Genomic DNA, 18,370 nt, shown 5'->3' with positions numbered 1-18,370 from the left:
TGGCTCCATTCTTACTTAAAGCAATATAGATCTGAGTACCAACCTTTAGAACCAGACGTTACTGGCTCTGATACCAATTTCTAGCAAGGGCTCCTGGCACGAGCTTGCTCGTTCTCTGTGTCTCTTCGTATTTCTCTGGTAGCCAACTCCTGATGAACCAGTGATGAACCTACTTGGATCTTTCACACTCTGACGACCTCAACAACGGCATCCATGCCTTCAAATGGCCTTGGTGTCCCTTCGATCTTTTGGCGAACTTCCTGCGAACTTGGGATGAAAGCACAGAGAAAACTACTACCACAGCGGACTTATAAATACACAGAGGTACTCAATAACAGAATGGCATACTCATTTTATTTCAGAATGGAGAAAATTCTTACAGGATGCTCACAGAGCTTTTATAGAAATGGATTCTATACAGAGATAGACTAATCTCGCATTTACCGGACTTTTCACAGCTCAAAATTGAGCAAGTTACTACCGGAGGCTCCTGGCGAGGTATAGGCTCTGTCTCATAATCAGACTTAACACCCAAACACTTGACTCTTCTAATGGTTCGGCCACTTTAGGTTCTTATCAGTGCCGAGCACACTGATACGCAAGCTTCTCAAACCAACTAAGGACTTTGAGTGATTTCTCGTGTTGCAAGCAGATCAGACTAGATGTCCGCAGATGCAGAGCAGGAGAACGCTCGACTCAAACACACACAAAACTCTCCAAATGCCGATGCCCAACAAATGAACCTTACCCTTATTATATAGGATGAGAAGGGGGGACAAACATTACTGTTGGTCGGACAGAAATGACTTAAAGCTTAAAGAATCATTACTTTTCAGTCTTTATCAGAGCGACATCCGCACAAATATCCGGGTCCATAAAACAGACCGAATAATTGCTTTCGAGTAACGCATGAGATATAGTCTGTAAAGTAGATTCATGTACCTAAAACAAATCGAACATTATGGCTATCTACACAGTGGATACTTTTGTACAAAAAAGCCCACGGGAAAAGACTAGATGAGATTATTTACACTGTGGAAGCTTTTAAACAGTAAAGCCCACGGGAACTCCTGTCACAATTAAGCCCTTGTGACTGGTACGTAATCAAAATACAGTCAGATCAGGGAATCTGTTTCTTTTATAAAGTAGATCATCACATGCCTTTGTATAAATCCTCCGGACTATCATGGGTTTACCCAGTATGATTTGATGTTGGACTTTGGTTAAGACATACCATTCTAAGTGCTCTCTCATGTATTCCTGGAGGGAATAATTTGTCATGTGAAAAGGATCCCACTCTTGAACTGTCATTTCTTTGACTGTGTATTTACACTGTGGAAGCTTTTAAACAGTAAAGCCCACGGGAACTCTGGTCACAATTAAGCCCTTGTGACTGGTACGTAATCAAAATATAGTCAGATCAGGGAATCTGTTTCTTTTATAAAGTAGATCATCACATGCCTTTGTATAAATCCTCCGGACTATCATGGGTTTACCCAGTATGATTTGATGTTGGACTTTGGTTAAGACATACCATTCTAAGTGCTCTCTCATGTATTCCTGGAGGGAATAATTTGTCATGTGAAAAGGATCCCACTCTTGAACTGTCATTTCTTTGACTGTGTTGTATATGCGATGAAAACATTCCCCAATGTTGTACTCAAAACATCTGTGACAGTATTTTCTTTCATATCTTTCATGTATACTGGGTCCATGGCTGTTCTGCTGACTCCGTAATCTGTCCACCAATTCTGAAACCATTCACATTGTAGATTTTTCTGGGATGCTGCCATTGTGCTGAATTTCAACTTTGTGTAATGGGTTTCTTCTCTGTCATCAACATTCATGAAGTCCCACCACAGCTTTTTATAATCTGAAAAATCATAAACTGTGTCGGGGAACATTAATTTGGGATCATTTCTGGGCCATCGAGCACATGGTTGGACTTGAGGGTGGTTGAATCACTTCATAGGATGAAAGTCCATAATACCAATTGTTGGTGAGGACTATGAAGAGATTGGGAATAAATTCTCCCTCACATTATATCAAATTTTAGATATTATTTATTTTAATTATAAAATATCATGTCAATAGCTTTTAGATGAAAGTGGGTTTTTAAAATATTTATATCAAATTTTAGGTTTTGTTTATTTTAATTATAGAATATTATGTCAATAGCTTTTAGATGAAAGTGGGTTTTTAGAATTATTTATTTGAGTGGATTTAATGATCAAATACTTATTATAATAAAAAATATTAAGTTTAATCTTCTAGATGAAAGTGGGTTTCTAAAATATTTATTTGAGTGGATTTAATTATCAAATACTTGTATTAAGTTTAATCTAAAATGATGGTATATCTTTGTAAAATTTAATAATTATTTATTTATAAAAATAAATTATTTAATTTTTATTATTATTTTTATTTAGAAGTGGTGCCAACGCTCGGCCGTCTAACGAGCAACGGTGGGAGGAAACGCGGAGGCCCGATGCTGCAAGACTTCGGCTACTGGAGCAGCAGATAGAGAAAAGATGAGTCGACGGGAAGTTTTTATGGTGCGTAAGATTTTATGTACTTTTGGTTGGAGGATAAAATTTCAAATTTTTTTGTTTTTTTAATTTAACATATTGGAAAAATTTGAATTATTTTTTAATAATTTGTACACCTTCATATGTTTGTTTTTGTTTTTTTTTTAAACCTTTTTCACGTGAGAATAAAAACAAAACCACTTTGCCTTAAATATATATGTTTACAAAACCATACATTTAACAGAAAACAATTCAATTATCAATAACATGGCAAGAAAGATTAAAACAAAAATATATATATATATATATATATATATATATATTACTATTTATATTATTATCATTTGTACATTTAACCATCCATATATATATTTATTTATTTATTTACAATTTTAACCAACCATGAATACAATTTGAACATGAAATTAATCATTTATATTATTTTAATTATAAATATAATTTTAATTTTAATGAGTATAAATATATTTTTAATTTTATTTATAAATACTATGTTAATTAGGAATATAATTTTAATAATAAAATTAATTATAAATATTAATTTTAATCTAGTATTTTAGTAATTGAATTAGGTAGCTTCTATTATAATTATATAATTATTTATATATATAATTTTTTAAACTATTTTCTTAAAGGTGTAATATGGTATTTCAGACAAATTTTTTGGTTAGATTTCTCAGATTTGATGAGTTATGTTAAAATTTGGATTTAATGGGATTTAGATAAATATCAAAGAGACGTTGAATTTTGTACTAATACATTTTTTCTCATATATTTTTTGATGTCTACTAAGATGGATATGATCAATCAAACTTTAATAAAGAAGCTATTCATTGAGATTATTTAAAATTTTATTTATGTGATAAAAAATGAGGGGAAGGAGCGTTATTATAGTTTTGTTAATTGAACAAGTTAAGGAGGTTGGTCATCGGGAAAATGTTTTGGAAATGAGAAAATATGTGAGTAAGGGCTTGACAATCCAAGAGAAAGTGCTTTTCATCTTGGACTCTGTTAGTATCACAGAGGAGGCATATTATTTTGTCCCAAGGTATTTTGGGAATAGACCAGTGTCACTCCAGAGTTCATGAGAATTAGTTCTAATCCTCGCAATACTCATTCTCTGAATTAGTTCTAATCCTCGAAATACTCATTCTCTTCTTAGCAGCATCTCTATATTTTCTTCTACACTATTTCTTTTTTCCCAAGAGAAATCTTAATTTCCATCAAGTGTAGTGAAAATTATATTTTTACATATGTACTTATGCATGCCAAAAAGTTGTTTTGTGAGAAAAAAGTGAGTCATCAAAAATTAAAAATCAGGCTTATAAGCCCATACCATGTCCCATCATATAATACATCCAAAGATAAATACGATCATAAAAAATAGATACAAATAGTTAAGCTATTCACCAGATAAATACTCAGAACCATGAAGCAATACCAAAAAACTGAAAGTTTTCAAGGAATTAGGTCATCCCACTACGGGCCTTTCAAGAAAGTTCTATGATAGTACTCTAGTTAGGTTTCCACTAACTGTTCCTAAATATTCCAACTCCTCATAGCCAGTTCTATGATAGTACTCTAGTTAGGTTTCCACTAACTGTTCCTAAATATTCCAACTCCTCATAGCCTATTCTACACCAGCCTTGGAAAGACATCTGCAATATTGTTCCTTTCCATGTAGATGTGACAACATGTAATCTGATCAAAAGAAAACTTTAACCTCAAAAATTCATCAAAAATCGGAAGCATTGTGTGAGTGTGGCACTTGTTAGTATCATTGAACCATTTAATAACAACAAAAGAGTCTAAAAAATATGAAGCCTTTTGCATCCCTTTTTAAAAGCGAACAATGATAATAACTTCAAACTAAGAAGCTCTACATAATTAATTGATCCCCTTCCCAACCCACTTGGAAGCTTAAATGAGTGATTTTTAGACGAGTATAAAATTGTTCCACTACCAAACACACCCCTATCAAGGGACGCCCCATCAAAATAACCTAACTAGATAGAACTATCCACTTCTTCAACAATAATGTTTTGGGGTTTATCTGATACAATATCATTGAGAATTAAGTCATAAATGGCAATGGTTTGAACAACCACTTCGTCAAAGAAGAGAGACTAGCATTGAAAAACGACTTTATTTCTATCTAGCAAAATGCCCCAACAAAAAATTGGAGGGAGGTTTCTATATTTTTTTGGGACTGCATTTTCCCACCACAATTTCTAGGCATCTTTGCATGAAGGATCCTACCATCTGAGATTTAAATATAAATTCGTGCTTACTGTGCTTTTTACTATAGAGGAATAAAGACGTTCAAATAATAAATAAAAAATTATCTCCTTTGTGTTTTTACATAGAGCACACCAACTTGGCCCCATGAAACATCTTTTCTATAAATTGTCCCCTATGGGGGCCTTATTTTCAATAATGCACCATAGGAAAAAGTTTGCTTTGGTAGAGCATCACAACTTCCAAAATTTTCTTCACCAGCACTCCACATTCTTCATCTCTCTATAAAAAATGATGTGCAGGTAACCCATCTTTGGAGAGTAATCCCCAGACGAAGCATGAACCGACCATAAAGAATCTACATTCTTATTGCTTCTAACATGTGAGATATTGAGAGTGTTTATATAATCCAAACAATATGATGTAAAAGCATTAGGTAGAGTTAATTATGTAGCACTAGCCCATCATTGAGCCCATAAATATGTGCTTTGTGGATTCGCCACTTGGTTCAAGGCATGCTTTTCATTGTCATTCAGAAATTCCACTAAGGCCAAAGGCAACCAGTAGTTTGCATTGCATCCAATCCATGTATCCGCTCCAATTCTAACTCTTTCACCAGATTCATCCCTCTGAGCTAGACCACTCTCAATCACATTGAAAGATGCCAAAATTACGTTCCAGGCCACTCAGACATTAGACCTAGATTTATTTAGGAGTATGACCCATTTTTAATAGATAAGGGATATGTATATTTCTTATTTATTACTTCAACCCCTATACTTACAAAATCTAGTAGCCTCCATCCTACCTTTCTTGCTAAAGGTTTAGAGAAGTGGAATATATTTTTTAAACCCTCAGCCTCCCCATTTCTTGGGAAAAGTGATTTTGTCCCACCTTACCCAAGGAAAAGCTCACCCATTCTTTGAACCCTTCCATAAAAATATAAAGCAAGATTGACGAATTAAATTGAGAATCCATTTTATGATCAATGAAAGAGACATCAAAAATACAAGAATGGCTTCCAAAACTGATTTTATAAGCACAAGCCTTCCCACTCTAGAAAGCCATTAGAAGCTCCAAACTTGAGTGGCCTATCATGCAAAGAATATACAATGGAAATGACAAAGGAAGACTATCCACCACCGATAATATCAGATCTCTCACTCAATGCATTAAATAGCTCTTAGTTTATTCAGTCGCCACAAATCTAACCCTCTGCCCGAAAATCCTTACGAATGAGGAGATGAGGCCTCACTATGTTGAGATTTGCTTCTTGTTAATGAGTCTCGGGATTCTTTTGTTTCTCCAATCTGCGCTCTCTGCCATTTATGTGGATTTCATGATTCCATGGTTCTATGATTTTTCAGACCAAGATTCCATGATTGTTTCCATAATGGGCTTCCATTTCTCCAATGGAGAGAGATTAATTCTTCCACCTATAAATCATCTATTTCCATTAGATATCAATGAAGGGTAATGGAGTTTAGGTATTGTCTCCATCTTCCCTTAGTGTGACCAAAGTCAGGAACTTGGTGGGCTACCTCCTCAAGGATTTCAGAATCTAAAAATTATTCTTGGTCATCGGGTGAGAGAGTCTCGAGATGGTGAATCTCATCAAAAATATTGAGAGGGATAGTTGAATGGAAAATGGCCACAACCTCCTAATCCTAGGACTAGGCTCATGTTCTACTTTGCGAGCCATAACCACGTCCCCCTTGATGATTGCACATGTGTTTCTGAGGCATGATGCATAAGAAAGGGAAACATTAATCACAAATATTAATACTGAAAACCAGAGGAAGAATTACAGAGACAAGGAATATTAGGAGGAAGACTGAAACAAGGGCTGGGGAGAGGCCTAGTCAGAGAATACTAGAACATGATGTCAGGAGAGGCAAGTTAGTAGATAAAATTCCTTAAGTAGTGAGGGCTTCCAATAGTTGCTAAAACACCATAGACTAGAATGTTAGTTACTAGAAACTACTATATAACAAAATAGACTGAAGTCATTAAATTCAAGGAAAAACAAAATGTGAATAGAGCTTAGAGAGTCAAGAAGTACCCCAAAGAAATTCATCCACGTTGTGCAAACTTGTGAATGTTGTAGAGCTAAAGAGGGTCTTGAGATGGTGAATCCCATCGCGAGTATTGAGAGAGGTAGTTGAATGGAAGAAGACCACAACCTCTTGAGCTTGGGACTAGGTTCGTGTTCTACTTTTGGGGCCACATCCACCTCCCCATCGATGATTGCACATGTGTTTCCGAGGCATAATGCATAGGAAAGGGAAACAACAATTAAAGAGATGAAGATTCAAAACGAACAGAGAAATTACAGAAATAGGGAATATTGGGAGGAAGACTGAAACGAAGGCTAGGGGGAGGTCTAGTTAAATAATACTGGCATAGGACATCAAAACAAAGAGGCAAGGTAGCAGATAAAATTCCTCAGGTAGGGCAGGGCTTCTAATAGTTGTTGAAACAATGCAAACCAGAATGCTAGTTACCAAAAACTACTATATAACAAAATAGGTTGAGGTCATTAAATTCAAGGTCAAAAACAATGTGAACGAAGTTAAGAGAGTCAGGAAGTACCCCAAAGAAAGCCACCCACGCTGTTAAGACTTGTGAATGTTCTACAACTAAAGATAGGGTACTGACCGCTACAGTAGAAAACAACAACTCTGGAAGAAACCACAATATTCAGTGAGAAATATTGTTCGAACATCTAGCATTGTCATTTAATTTTCCATCCTGCTTTCTCTATGAGCACCAAGTTGTCTAGACTCCATCAACTTGACTAGGGCACAAACAATCCTCGACCACCACAACTACATTATATGTCATGAGTAGGCACATTTGAGAAAAAAACAGGTAGACAATTCCCCAAAATTACATGGAATTTTTCATGCATGGGCCTCTCAACATTAGAAGACTCTAGAAGAAATCCCACCAGCAGTGAGGGAAGGGCAGTAACACAACATAAAAGTCACAAATGGTAAGCTGTACAGTTGGAGCCGAAACAAAGTATAACTTTCCATGTCCATAAATTATGAAAGGAACAGTGGCATGCTTAGTACATGAAGAGAGTTGGCAATGTCAACCCCTTAAATTATTTGTAAGGCAATGGGGTGACAAACTCGCCCCTAATCTCTTGCATTTTCTAGTTAAACACCCTATTTGAAAATCTTTTTATTATTATTATAAAATGAAAACTTCCTAAATTAATATGAAATCCTAATCACCCACTTACACGATCATAGAATCACTTATCCTAACTTTCATAAGTTGTTGTGGGATATGAAGAGATTTTACAATAAATACTCTTTGAAAATAGATAAGATTCTAGATATCTTTTTATATTTTAATTATAAAATATTATGGCAATAACTTTAGGAGGAAAGTGGATTTTTAAAATCTCTAATGGAGTCGAAATTAAATATATAAAAATATAATATATTATTATATTTTAATATAAATTTATATTTTATAAATATAATAATTTGAAGGTTTAACGATTACAATGCATTAAATAGCTCTTAGTTTATTGATTCGCCACACATCTAACCCTTTGCCAGACTATCCTTACGAACGAGGAGATGACGCCTCACTACGTTGAGCTTGGCTTCTTCTTGATCACTCTCGGGATGCTTTTGTCTGCGCTCTCGTCTCACAGCGGCCACGGCTACACGAAAACCAAGCCCTTCAACAAGCTCGACGAAGTCTCCTCCACTGTCGGAGTTGAACACAAAAGAGCGTGGAAGGCGAGAGGGAGTGCGTGGAGGTCGGAAGTGGTGCATAGGGACACTCTGCTGCCCGCCAATGCTCGCCCATCGTACGAGCGACGGTGGGAGGAGACGCAGAAGCGGGATGCCGCAAGAATTCGGGGACTGGAGCAGCAGATAGAGAGGAGATTGAACAAGTCGGCGGGAAGCTATGCAAAGGTGGCAGAAGATTTAGGGGTCGGTGTCGTGTCGGGACTAGTGGTGGGGAGCGGCGAGTACTTCACGCGCATAGGCCTGGGAACGCCGACGACGGAGCAATACATGGTGATCGACACGGGCAGCGACGTGACGTGGATTCAGTGCATGCCATGCCGCAAGTGTTACCGGCAGATGGATCCCATTTTCAACCCCTACTCCTCCGCTTCCTTCTCCGCTTTAAGCTGCAACTCCGACGCGTGCAGTCAGCTTGACGTCCACGGCTGCTCTCGTGGCGGCGGCTGCGCCTACAGAGTCGACTACGGCGACGGCTCCTACACCACTGGGGTCATGGCCACTGAGACGCTGACATTCGACAGCTATGTCCGTCACGTGGCCATCGGCTGCGGCCTCTACAACACCGGCCTCTTCGTAGGGGCAACGGGGCTTCTGGGCCTCGGGGCCGGGCCGCTATCCTTCCCCTCGCAGCTCGGGGAACAGTTGAACGGCGTTTTTGCGTAGTGCCTCGTTGATAGGTATTCCGAGTCATCCGGCACGCTTGAATTCGGGGCGCAATCCGTTCCCGAGGATTCCTTCTTCACGCCCATGGCAAAAAACTCCCTTCTTCCTACCTTCTATTATCTCTCCCTCACCAGCATCAGCATCGGCTGCACTTTCCTCAACTCCATCCCGGACGACGTCTTCTCCATCGACGACACATCGGGCCGTGGGTGTCACGCCCCCAAGCCTACGGCAATTTTTTTGACCGTGCCCGGCGGGGTGCGGCACCACCGTGTACGTTCTTTTCGTTAATACTTGTACATATGGACTACGCCTTAGCCAATATAAACATGCTTTAACTGTTATCTTATAACCATGTGAAAGCATTAATCTTCATAATTCATCATAAACCATTCTTAACATTTCATATGCAATTAAACCGAATAACAATTGCAAACAACCATGTAGAATGGGAGGGGCAACTCCCGAACAAGTTCGCCCGAATAATCAATATATTATGAACCTTCAATAGTACATCAACATACAAGTGTGCCGGGCAAAGTCCTCGGCCAACACTTAGAATATTTTACAATATTACAACAAGGCAACGACAGCCTTACAAGCATATGCTAACTCCTTAAGGTAGGAGAGTGCTCAATCCGGGCACAAGATCTCCTCCTTTAAGTCCTGCATAAACCGAGTACACAAACTCCACAACCGAGACCTCACTTCACATAACCCAAGCTCCAAAGCATGCGAAGTTTCCTTAACCTTATGCGCATGAGGAATGTGCATTCCCCTTTAAGACTTTCGCACTTCTCTTGTCCTTATGCGAAGGAGAGCAAGCGAAGTTCGATGGAGAAATGAACTCCATCCTCCACCAATATATACGTATCTTTCTTATGTTTCAAAGGGGGTTGCTTAACTTAAGGCCGACCCCATTTATTTACATATAAAGCCCACGTATTTAATTTATTATATTTTAATTAATTCACATATATTCATATATGCGTATAAGCCACCTTATGATATGTTTTTACATGTGTTTGTCGTTCATTTGAAGAGGGGTGTTCAGCCTTAAGGCTGAACCCCCATATCCTTCGCTCCACGCCCATAAACATGTTTTAACACATCGGCCTGGCTTATAAACCACCGCATATAAACATAGGTTCATTGTAGATGCATAAAGGTCCAACACTTGGTTTATACCAGCATTTCCTTTCGTCGCATATGCAATCCTTCGTCGCACTCATGGCTCGCGTGTATGGCTCGCTGTTCGCTGCATTGTGGCTCGGCCCGCCCTTCGCATCACCGCGCCCGCTTGCTGTAGAACTGCGCCTACCCGCCATACTGTCGCATACTAACGTCGCACCACAGTTCGGCCGTTCCGTCGCATAACCGCGCCTGCCTGTAGTGTGACCGCGCCCACGGGTCGCCCATGGGTCGCCCGCCCATCGCCGGGTCCGCCCATCGTCGGGTCCGCCCATTGTTGGGTCCGCCCAAGTGTCGGAGGTTCTCCCATCCGCTCTTCGCACTGCCCGTCGTCGTGCCAAAAAGGGCCCGTTGTCGTGCCAAGGAGCGCCCGTCGTCGTGCACGGGGCGCCCGCCCATCGTGCACGCCTGCCCGAGACTCGAGGGCGTCACACTCTCCTCCACCTGAAATCGTTGTCGTCCTCGACAACATATCATCTCGGTAGCTCTCCACCAAGATCATCATCAACGGGAAGTCATCTCGATCATATGTCGTCCTCACGTGAATTGCTGCCATGATACTCCAACAAATGCCAACACATCTCTGTACACTACTAGTCCCCATGTTTGAACTAGTTGGGTAGCTAGTCCAACCGTCACGTCCAAACCATGAGAATGCACATCCTCATGTCACCATCAGTTGTTCCTCAAAGCATCCTGTCACATCCCCGACTCATCAAGAATTAGCTCCCATAATCCATGCTCAGGTCCATGAAAACTCCATCCATCTCATCTGCAACATGCTGTCCATGGAGTGTTGGTGTCAATGTGCTATAAGTGATCAGCCACATCTATCCCAACATCATCATGTGCGTAAAGTAGTTGAGTCTCAGCTCAACCCATGCCCAAGTGCTGCCACTGAGGCATCATCATCATCATCGTGACCCCATCACCTCAAAGTGTCTCATCGATCCTACTCATCAAGTCACTCTTCCAAGCCATGTCCTATGCATGTACTTTGGAAGTATGCATCCCATACTGCATCAAAGTCATCTGACCTCAGCTCCTCAATGCATCAGACCTCTAAGTCCACCATGTATGATGTCCCAAAAGTCACAACGATCTCATGTCATCATGAACTCCTCCACCAAAGGTCCACCAAGACTATCTCTTGGTCTTGGCCATGAGAATTCCATCTAAGCATCATCATCACGAGTCCCTTCCATCACAGCTCCTCTACCAAGGTGTCCATCAAGACTATCTCTTGGTCTCAGCCATGAGAAGTCCACCCAAGGGTGTGCCCTTCAACCTGTCCATGAGTCATGCCGGGCACTTAGCCATGTGGCTAAAGCATGACCCAAATCATCCATAATGTTCATCGAGTTCCTCCCTTGTCTCGGGGTCTTGCACCTTCCATCTCAAGGTAGCAAGCAACCTTAACAAGTCCTTCAGCAGGTAACAACCCTTGCTTCTCCATACAAGGCTCCATCATAGTCATCCATGGTAAGATGTCTCCTTGCTTAGGCAAGCTGATCTTGCCATCTCCTACACATGATCCATCTACCAAATGTCCAAATGAAACACAAGTATCCATACTTACTTTATCGATATGAGGCTCCTCCATATGAGTGACCTCACCCATCCATGTCGATAGGCTGCACGATCCTGGTTCAACTTGATCACCTTCAAGTTTTGCCTCCATCGAGTCCTCATCATCATGCGTTCCTTCCATGTGAGTGTCCATCCATGTTGCCAACCTGTATGATCCTGGTTCAACTTGATTAAACTCAAGTTCGACCTCCATCATATCCTCATCATCACATGGTCCTTCCATATGAGTATCTTCGTCGGTCCATGTCCACGAGCTGCATGATTCGGGCTTAGCTTGATCATCTTCAAGTCTAACCTCCATCGTAGTTAAATCTTCGACATCTTCGGCCATCATGACTTCCTCTTCTTGGTCTGCAAATTCATCTATTTCCTGACTGATTTGAAGAAGTCCCTCTCGTCCAAGCATCACATCAATGCCATCTGTATTTATCACTACGAAGTCCAGCTGACCTCTACATCCTTCCAACTGTACGGGTACACCTTGTATCGAGCCTAGTGCCAAATTCCATGAGGTTATTTCCCAGTTCTCCATAGTAGATATCAGCCCCACTTCTTCTACTAATCGTGTCGATATAAGGTTATATGAACCACCCGTGTTTGCCAACGCTTGAACATCTTTGCCACAAATCTTCAAGGTTACAAGACCTCGGTTGTTCTCCATACCTTATCTTCACCTGTCAACTGCCACGAGCAACCTTTGCTCTGATACCACCTGTCACGCCCCCAAGCCTACGGCAATTTTTTTGACCGTGCCCGGTGGGGTGCGGCACCACCGTGTACGTTCTTTTCGTTAATACTTGTACATATGGACTACGCCTTAGCCAATATAAACATGCTTTAACCGTTATCTTATAACCATGTGAAAGCATTAATCTTCATAATTCATCATAAACCATTCTTAACATTTCATATGCAATTAAACCGAATAACAATTGCAAACAACCATGTAGAATGGGAGGGGCAACTCCCGAACAAGTTCGCCCGAATAATCAATATATTATGAACCTTCAATAATACATCAACATACAAGTGTGCCGGGCAAAGTCCTCGGCCAACACTTAGAATCTTTTACAATATTACAACAAGGCAACGACGGCCTTACAAGCATATGCTAACTCCTTAAGGTAGGAGAGTGCTCAATCCGGGCACAAGATCTCCTCCTTTAAGTCCTGCATAAACCGAGTACACAAACTCCACAACCGAGACCTCACTTCACATAACCCAAGCTCCAAAGCATGCGAAGTTTCCTTAACCTTATGCGCATGAGGAATGCGCATTCCCCTTTAAGACTTTCGCACTTCTCTTGTCCTTATGCGAAGGAGAGCAAGCGAAGTTCGATGGAGAAATGAACTCCATCCTCCACCAATATATACGTATCTTTCTTATGTTTCAAAGGGGGTTGCTTAACTTAAGGCCGACCCCACTTATTTACATATAAAGCCCACGTATTTAATTTATTATATTTTAATTAATTCACATATATTCATATATGCGTATAAGCCACCTTATGATATGTTTTTACATGTGTTTGTCGTTCATTTGAAGAGGGGTGTTCAGCCTTAAGGCTGAACCCCCATATCCTTCGCTCCACGCCCATAAACATGTTTTAACACATCGGCCTGGCTTATAAACCACCGCATATAAACATAGGTTCATTGTAGATGCATAAAGGTCCAACACTTGGTTTATACCAGCATTTCCTTTCGTCGCATATGCAATCCTTCGTCGCACTCATGGCTCGCGTGTATGGCTCGTTGTTCACTGCATTGTGGCTCGGCCCGCCCTTCGCATCACCGCGCCCGCTTGCTGTAGAACTACGCCTACCCGCCATACTGTCGCATACTAATGTCGCACCACAGTTCGGCCGTCCCGTCGCATAACCGCGCCTGCCTGTAGTGTGACCGCGCCCACGGGTCGCCCGCCCACCGTGCACGGGTCGCCCATCGCCGGGTCTGCCCATCGTCGGGTCCGCCCATTGTTGGGTCCGCCCAAGTGTCGGAGGTTCGCCCATCCGCTCGTCGCACTGCCCGTCGTCGTGCCAAAACGCGCCCGTCGTCGTGCCAAGGAGCGCCCGTCGTCGTGCACGGGGCGCCCGCCCATCGTGCACGCCTGCCCGAGACTCGAGGGCGTCACAGTGGGGGTGTCATCCTCGACTCCGGTACTACCCTCACCTACCTCCAGACGCCTGCCTACGAAGCAATGAGGGACGCTTTCATTGCGGGTACCCAACATCTTCCCAGAGCCGAGGGAAACTCCGTCTTCGACACCTGCTACGATCTGTCGGACCAACATGATTCCGTCATGGTTCCGGGAGTGGACTTCCACTTATCCAACAGGAAGATCTTATCTCTCCCGGCTAACAATTACGTGGTTCCGGTGGATACCATGGGTACTCATTGCTTCGCCTTTGCGCCCACCGACTCTGCTCTCTCTATCATGGGGAATATTCAGTAGCAGCATATTGGGGTTTCCTACGATTCTACCAACAGTCAAATTGGCTTCGCTCTCGATCAGTGCTGATGCAGAATCTTCTGCTCTTGCAATGGTCAACCTGGTACAATCAGTGAATTGTAGAATTTGAAATATTTTAGATATTTGATCAATAGTAGTTGGTTGCTATTTATCATATTTCAACAAATATAATTCAAAGTCTGCAACCTAGACCATCCATCTCCGAAAATCCATATGAGATTATGGAGGTTTGCTTTATGTAATTATTTTACTCTATGTTTTAATGTGAAAGTGTGACTGTAGTTTGTTAGAGCAGGAGTCTGATGGTTAGATAACAATTTATGGATTGTACTTTAAAAGATTCTTAGAATTTAATTTGATTTAAAAGATTTTATATATAATTATAACCAATAATATATTTTATTATTAATAAATAAAATATATAAATAATTTATAGTTTAGGAGGCAGATATGGTTAAAGGAAGTACTTATTTTTCCAGTCTTTTCACAATGAGACTATATATTAAAAAGAAGAAGAAGATATTATTAACATAATTGTTACTCATTTTTATCACAATTTAGAAAATAGTTAACATTTTACATTTTAAAAATTCATCATCTTAAAAAATGTAGTGTTTAAAACTATGTGGGAAATTTTGTCTTTTCTACATCTATAAAAACACTATGTCAAAGACCTCAACTTACTCTCAAGATTTAAAAAATTATACACTATGTCAAAGACCTCAACTTACCCTCAAGATTTAAAAAATTATACTCAAGCTTAACTATGTTGACAATATTAAATTTTCATGTTGTAGTGTGATCATACAACATGATATCGCTCATAATGATCAATATGTCATGGAATTGGTAAAATATAACTTTATTAGGTGCATGACATGACATTCAAAGACTAATAGCCATGCAAACCATTAAAAAATTCTCATTGCACATTTAGTAAAATGTTTAATTTAATTATTGATGTGTTTTTTAATGATACATAAAATTTCATTTTTTTCTTTTAATTTCCTTAGTGAGATATGTTGGGGGGCAATTGAACTTCTGATCACATTGATACACAAGGACATGCTTTTTACCAATTGTGTTACCACCAGCAAACCTCTTTCCTACCAGCAAACCTCTTTCCTAAAATTTAATGTATTATAATTTTTTATTTTTAAAAATTAACATATTATAAATTTTTTATTATCATTTTTAATAATTTTTAACTTTTTATTTTATACACTATTTTAAATGTTTTATAGATTTTTAAAACAACACCACTTTGTCAAATTATCATTGAATAAAATTCCATGAAATTTTCTTACACAATAAAAATTGTGTTTGAATTTTTTTTTTTAAATAAAAACACTTACTTCCTAAATACTCATATAGAGAATTTATATTATCATTATTATAACCATTTATTATGATATCTTTGAAATGAAACTTGTGTAACTTTATTTTAATCATTTTCATCTTTATATTTTCTTCTCATTTTTAAAATAAAACCTATGCAATTTTTTTTAAATCATTTTTATACTTTCAACTTAGGTAAACAAAATTTAAATCATTTTTATCTTTATATTTTCATCTTTATACATTTTTTTTATTATTTTTATTGTGATTTAACATATAATTTTGAGTGTCATTTATGGTATATGATACATGTGGCAACATATCATATTTCTTAAACATAACATCGTAATATTTGCATTACGAATAATTCAGGATTACACTCTTCTATCCCTAACAGTTTGGCCGTCCGACGAGCAACGGTGGCGTGTGCCAGAGTCCGGCGACTGGAGCAGCAAATAGAGAGAAGATTGAACAGGTCGACGGGAAGAGTTTATACTGCGTAAGATTTTATGACCATGTACTTTTGTTTGGTGCATAAAATTTCAAATTTCTTTTTTTTTCCTTTTAACATATTATTAAAAATTTAATTATTTTTAATAATACACTTTTATATAAAAATGTGTATTTTTATTTGCCTTGAAATATACATGTTTACAAAATTATAAATCTAACAACACACAATACAATTATCAATAACATAGCCAGGGAGATTATTTTTTTTAACTAATTTTGGGCATTAGTTACATGAGAATATGCTATATCATTTGTACATTTAAATTTTATATATGATTATAATTTTAACGGAGCATGAATACAATTCGAATGATGAAATTAACCATTTATATTATTTTAATTATAAATATAATTTTTACGGGAGAAAGTAATTATAAATATACTTTTAATTTTATTTATAAATATTATGTTAATTGTGAATATAATTTTAATAATAAAATTAAATATTAATATTAATTTTAATCAAGTATTTTAGTAATTTGATCCTGTAACCTTTATATATATATATATAATTATTTTAATTATTTTCTTAATGGTGTAATATGGGTAATTTACATCTTTATTATTATGATATTTTTAAATATAATAATAATTATTGCATTATTTCTCATATATATTTTTAAATATAATTAATGTAGTCTTTGCTTCATAAATGATGATGATGATTAACATTCACTAAGACCAATATGGTCAGATCTTAAGAAAGAAACAATTAATTGAGATTATTTAAAATTTTATTATTGCGATAAAAAAGGAGGGAAAGAAGCCTTTTGAGGTCACTATAGTTTTGTTGATTGAACAAGTCAAAGAGGTTCGTCCTAGGACAAATGTTTTGGAAATCTAAACATATGTGAGTAAGGCTCAAACAATCCAAGAAAAAGTGTGATAAAAAAGGAGGGAAAGAAGCCTTTTGAGCTCACTATAGTATTGCTTATTGAACAAGTCAAGGAGGTTGGTGTTGGGGCAAATGTTTTGGAAATTAGAACATATGTGAATAAGGCTCTGAAAATCCAAGAGAAAGTTCTTTTCATCTTTGACTCTCTTAGTATCATAGAGGAGGCATATTCTGTCATCCCAAGGTACCTTGGGAATAGACCAACGTATGGCTTCACTCCATAGTTCATGAGAATTAGTTCTAACCCTTGCAATATTCATTCTCTTGTTAGCAACATCTTTACATTTTCTTCTACAACATTTCTTTTTCCCCAAGAAAAATCATAATTTTCATCGTTTAGTGAAAATTACATTTTTACATATGCACTTGTGTGCCAAAAAAAATTGTAAGTAAAAATGGGGCTTATAAGCCCATATCATGTCCCATCATATAATATGTCAAAAGATAAATACGGATCATAAAAAATACATACAAATAGTCAAGCTATTCATGAGATAAATACTGAGAACCATGAGGCAATACCAAAAAACTAAAAGTTTTCAAAAAATTTGGTCATCCAACTACTCGCCTTTTGAGAAAGTTCTATGATAGTACTCTAGTGAATTTTCCACTAACTGCTCCTATATATTCCAAGTCCCCATATCCTATTCTACACCAACCTTGGAAAGACATTTGCAATACTGTTCCTTTCCATGTAGATGTGACAACATGTAATCTAATCAAAAGAAAACTTTAACCTCAAAAATTCATCAAAAATCAAAAACATTGTGTGAGTGTGATACCTATTAGTCTCATTGAGCTATTTAATAACAACCAAAGAGTCTCAAAAACATGAAGCATTTTGCATCCCTTTTTAAAAGCAAACAATGATAATAACTTTAGACTAAGCATCTCTACATAATTATTTGATTCCCTTCCCAACCCACTTGGAAGCCTAAATTAGTGATTTTCATATAGGTATAAAATTGTTCCACTGCCAAACACACCTGTATCAAGGGACGCCCCATCAAAATAACCCCACTAGATAGAACGATCCACTTCTTCAACAACAATGTTCTAGGGTTTGTCTAATACACTATCATCAAGAATTAAGTCATATATGGCAATGATTTGGCCAACCACTCTATCAGACAAGAGAGACTAGGATT

The 18,370-nt window shown here is 38.2% G+C and overlaps 1 pseudogene; it reads left to right on the top strand.

Moving 5' to 3' along the window:
- The first annotated feature begins 8,380 nt into the window (after positions 1–8,380).
- Positions 8,381–14,524, top strand: LOC149207941 (protein ASPARTIC PROTEASE IN GUARD CELL 2 pseudogene; annotated as a pseudogene).
- Positions 14,525–18,370: the final 3,846 nt, after the last annotated feature.

The sequence above is a fragment of the Pinus tabuliformis genome, chromosome 1_2 (assembly GCF_031772625.1).
Source record: "Pinus tabuliformis cultivar Carrire ecotype Pingquan chromosome 1_2, CPIR1, whole genome shotgun sequence".
In the NCBI taxonomy this organism is placed as follows: Eukaryota; Viridiplantae; Streptophyta; class Pinopsida; order Pinales; family Pinaceae; genus Pinus; species Pinus tabuliformis.
The sequence above is the reverse complement of the archived record's forward strand: the minus strand, read 5'-3'. Positions and strand labels throughout refer to the sequence as shown.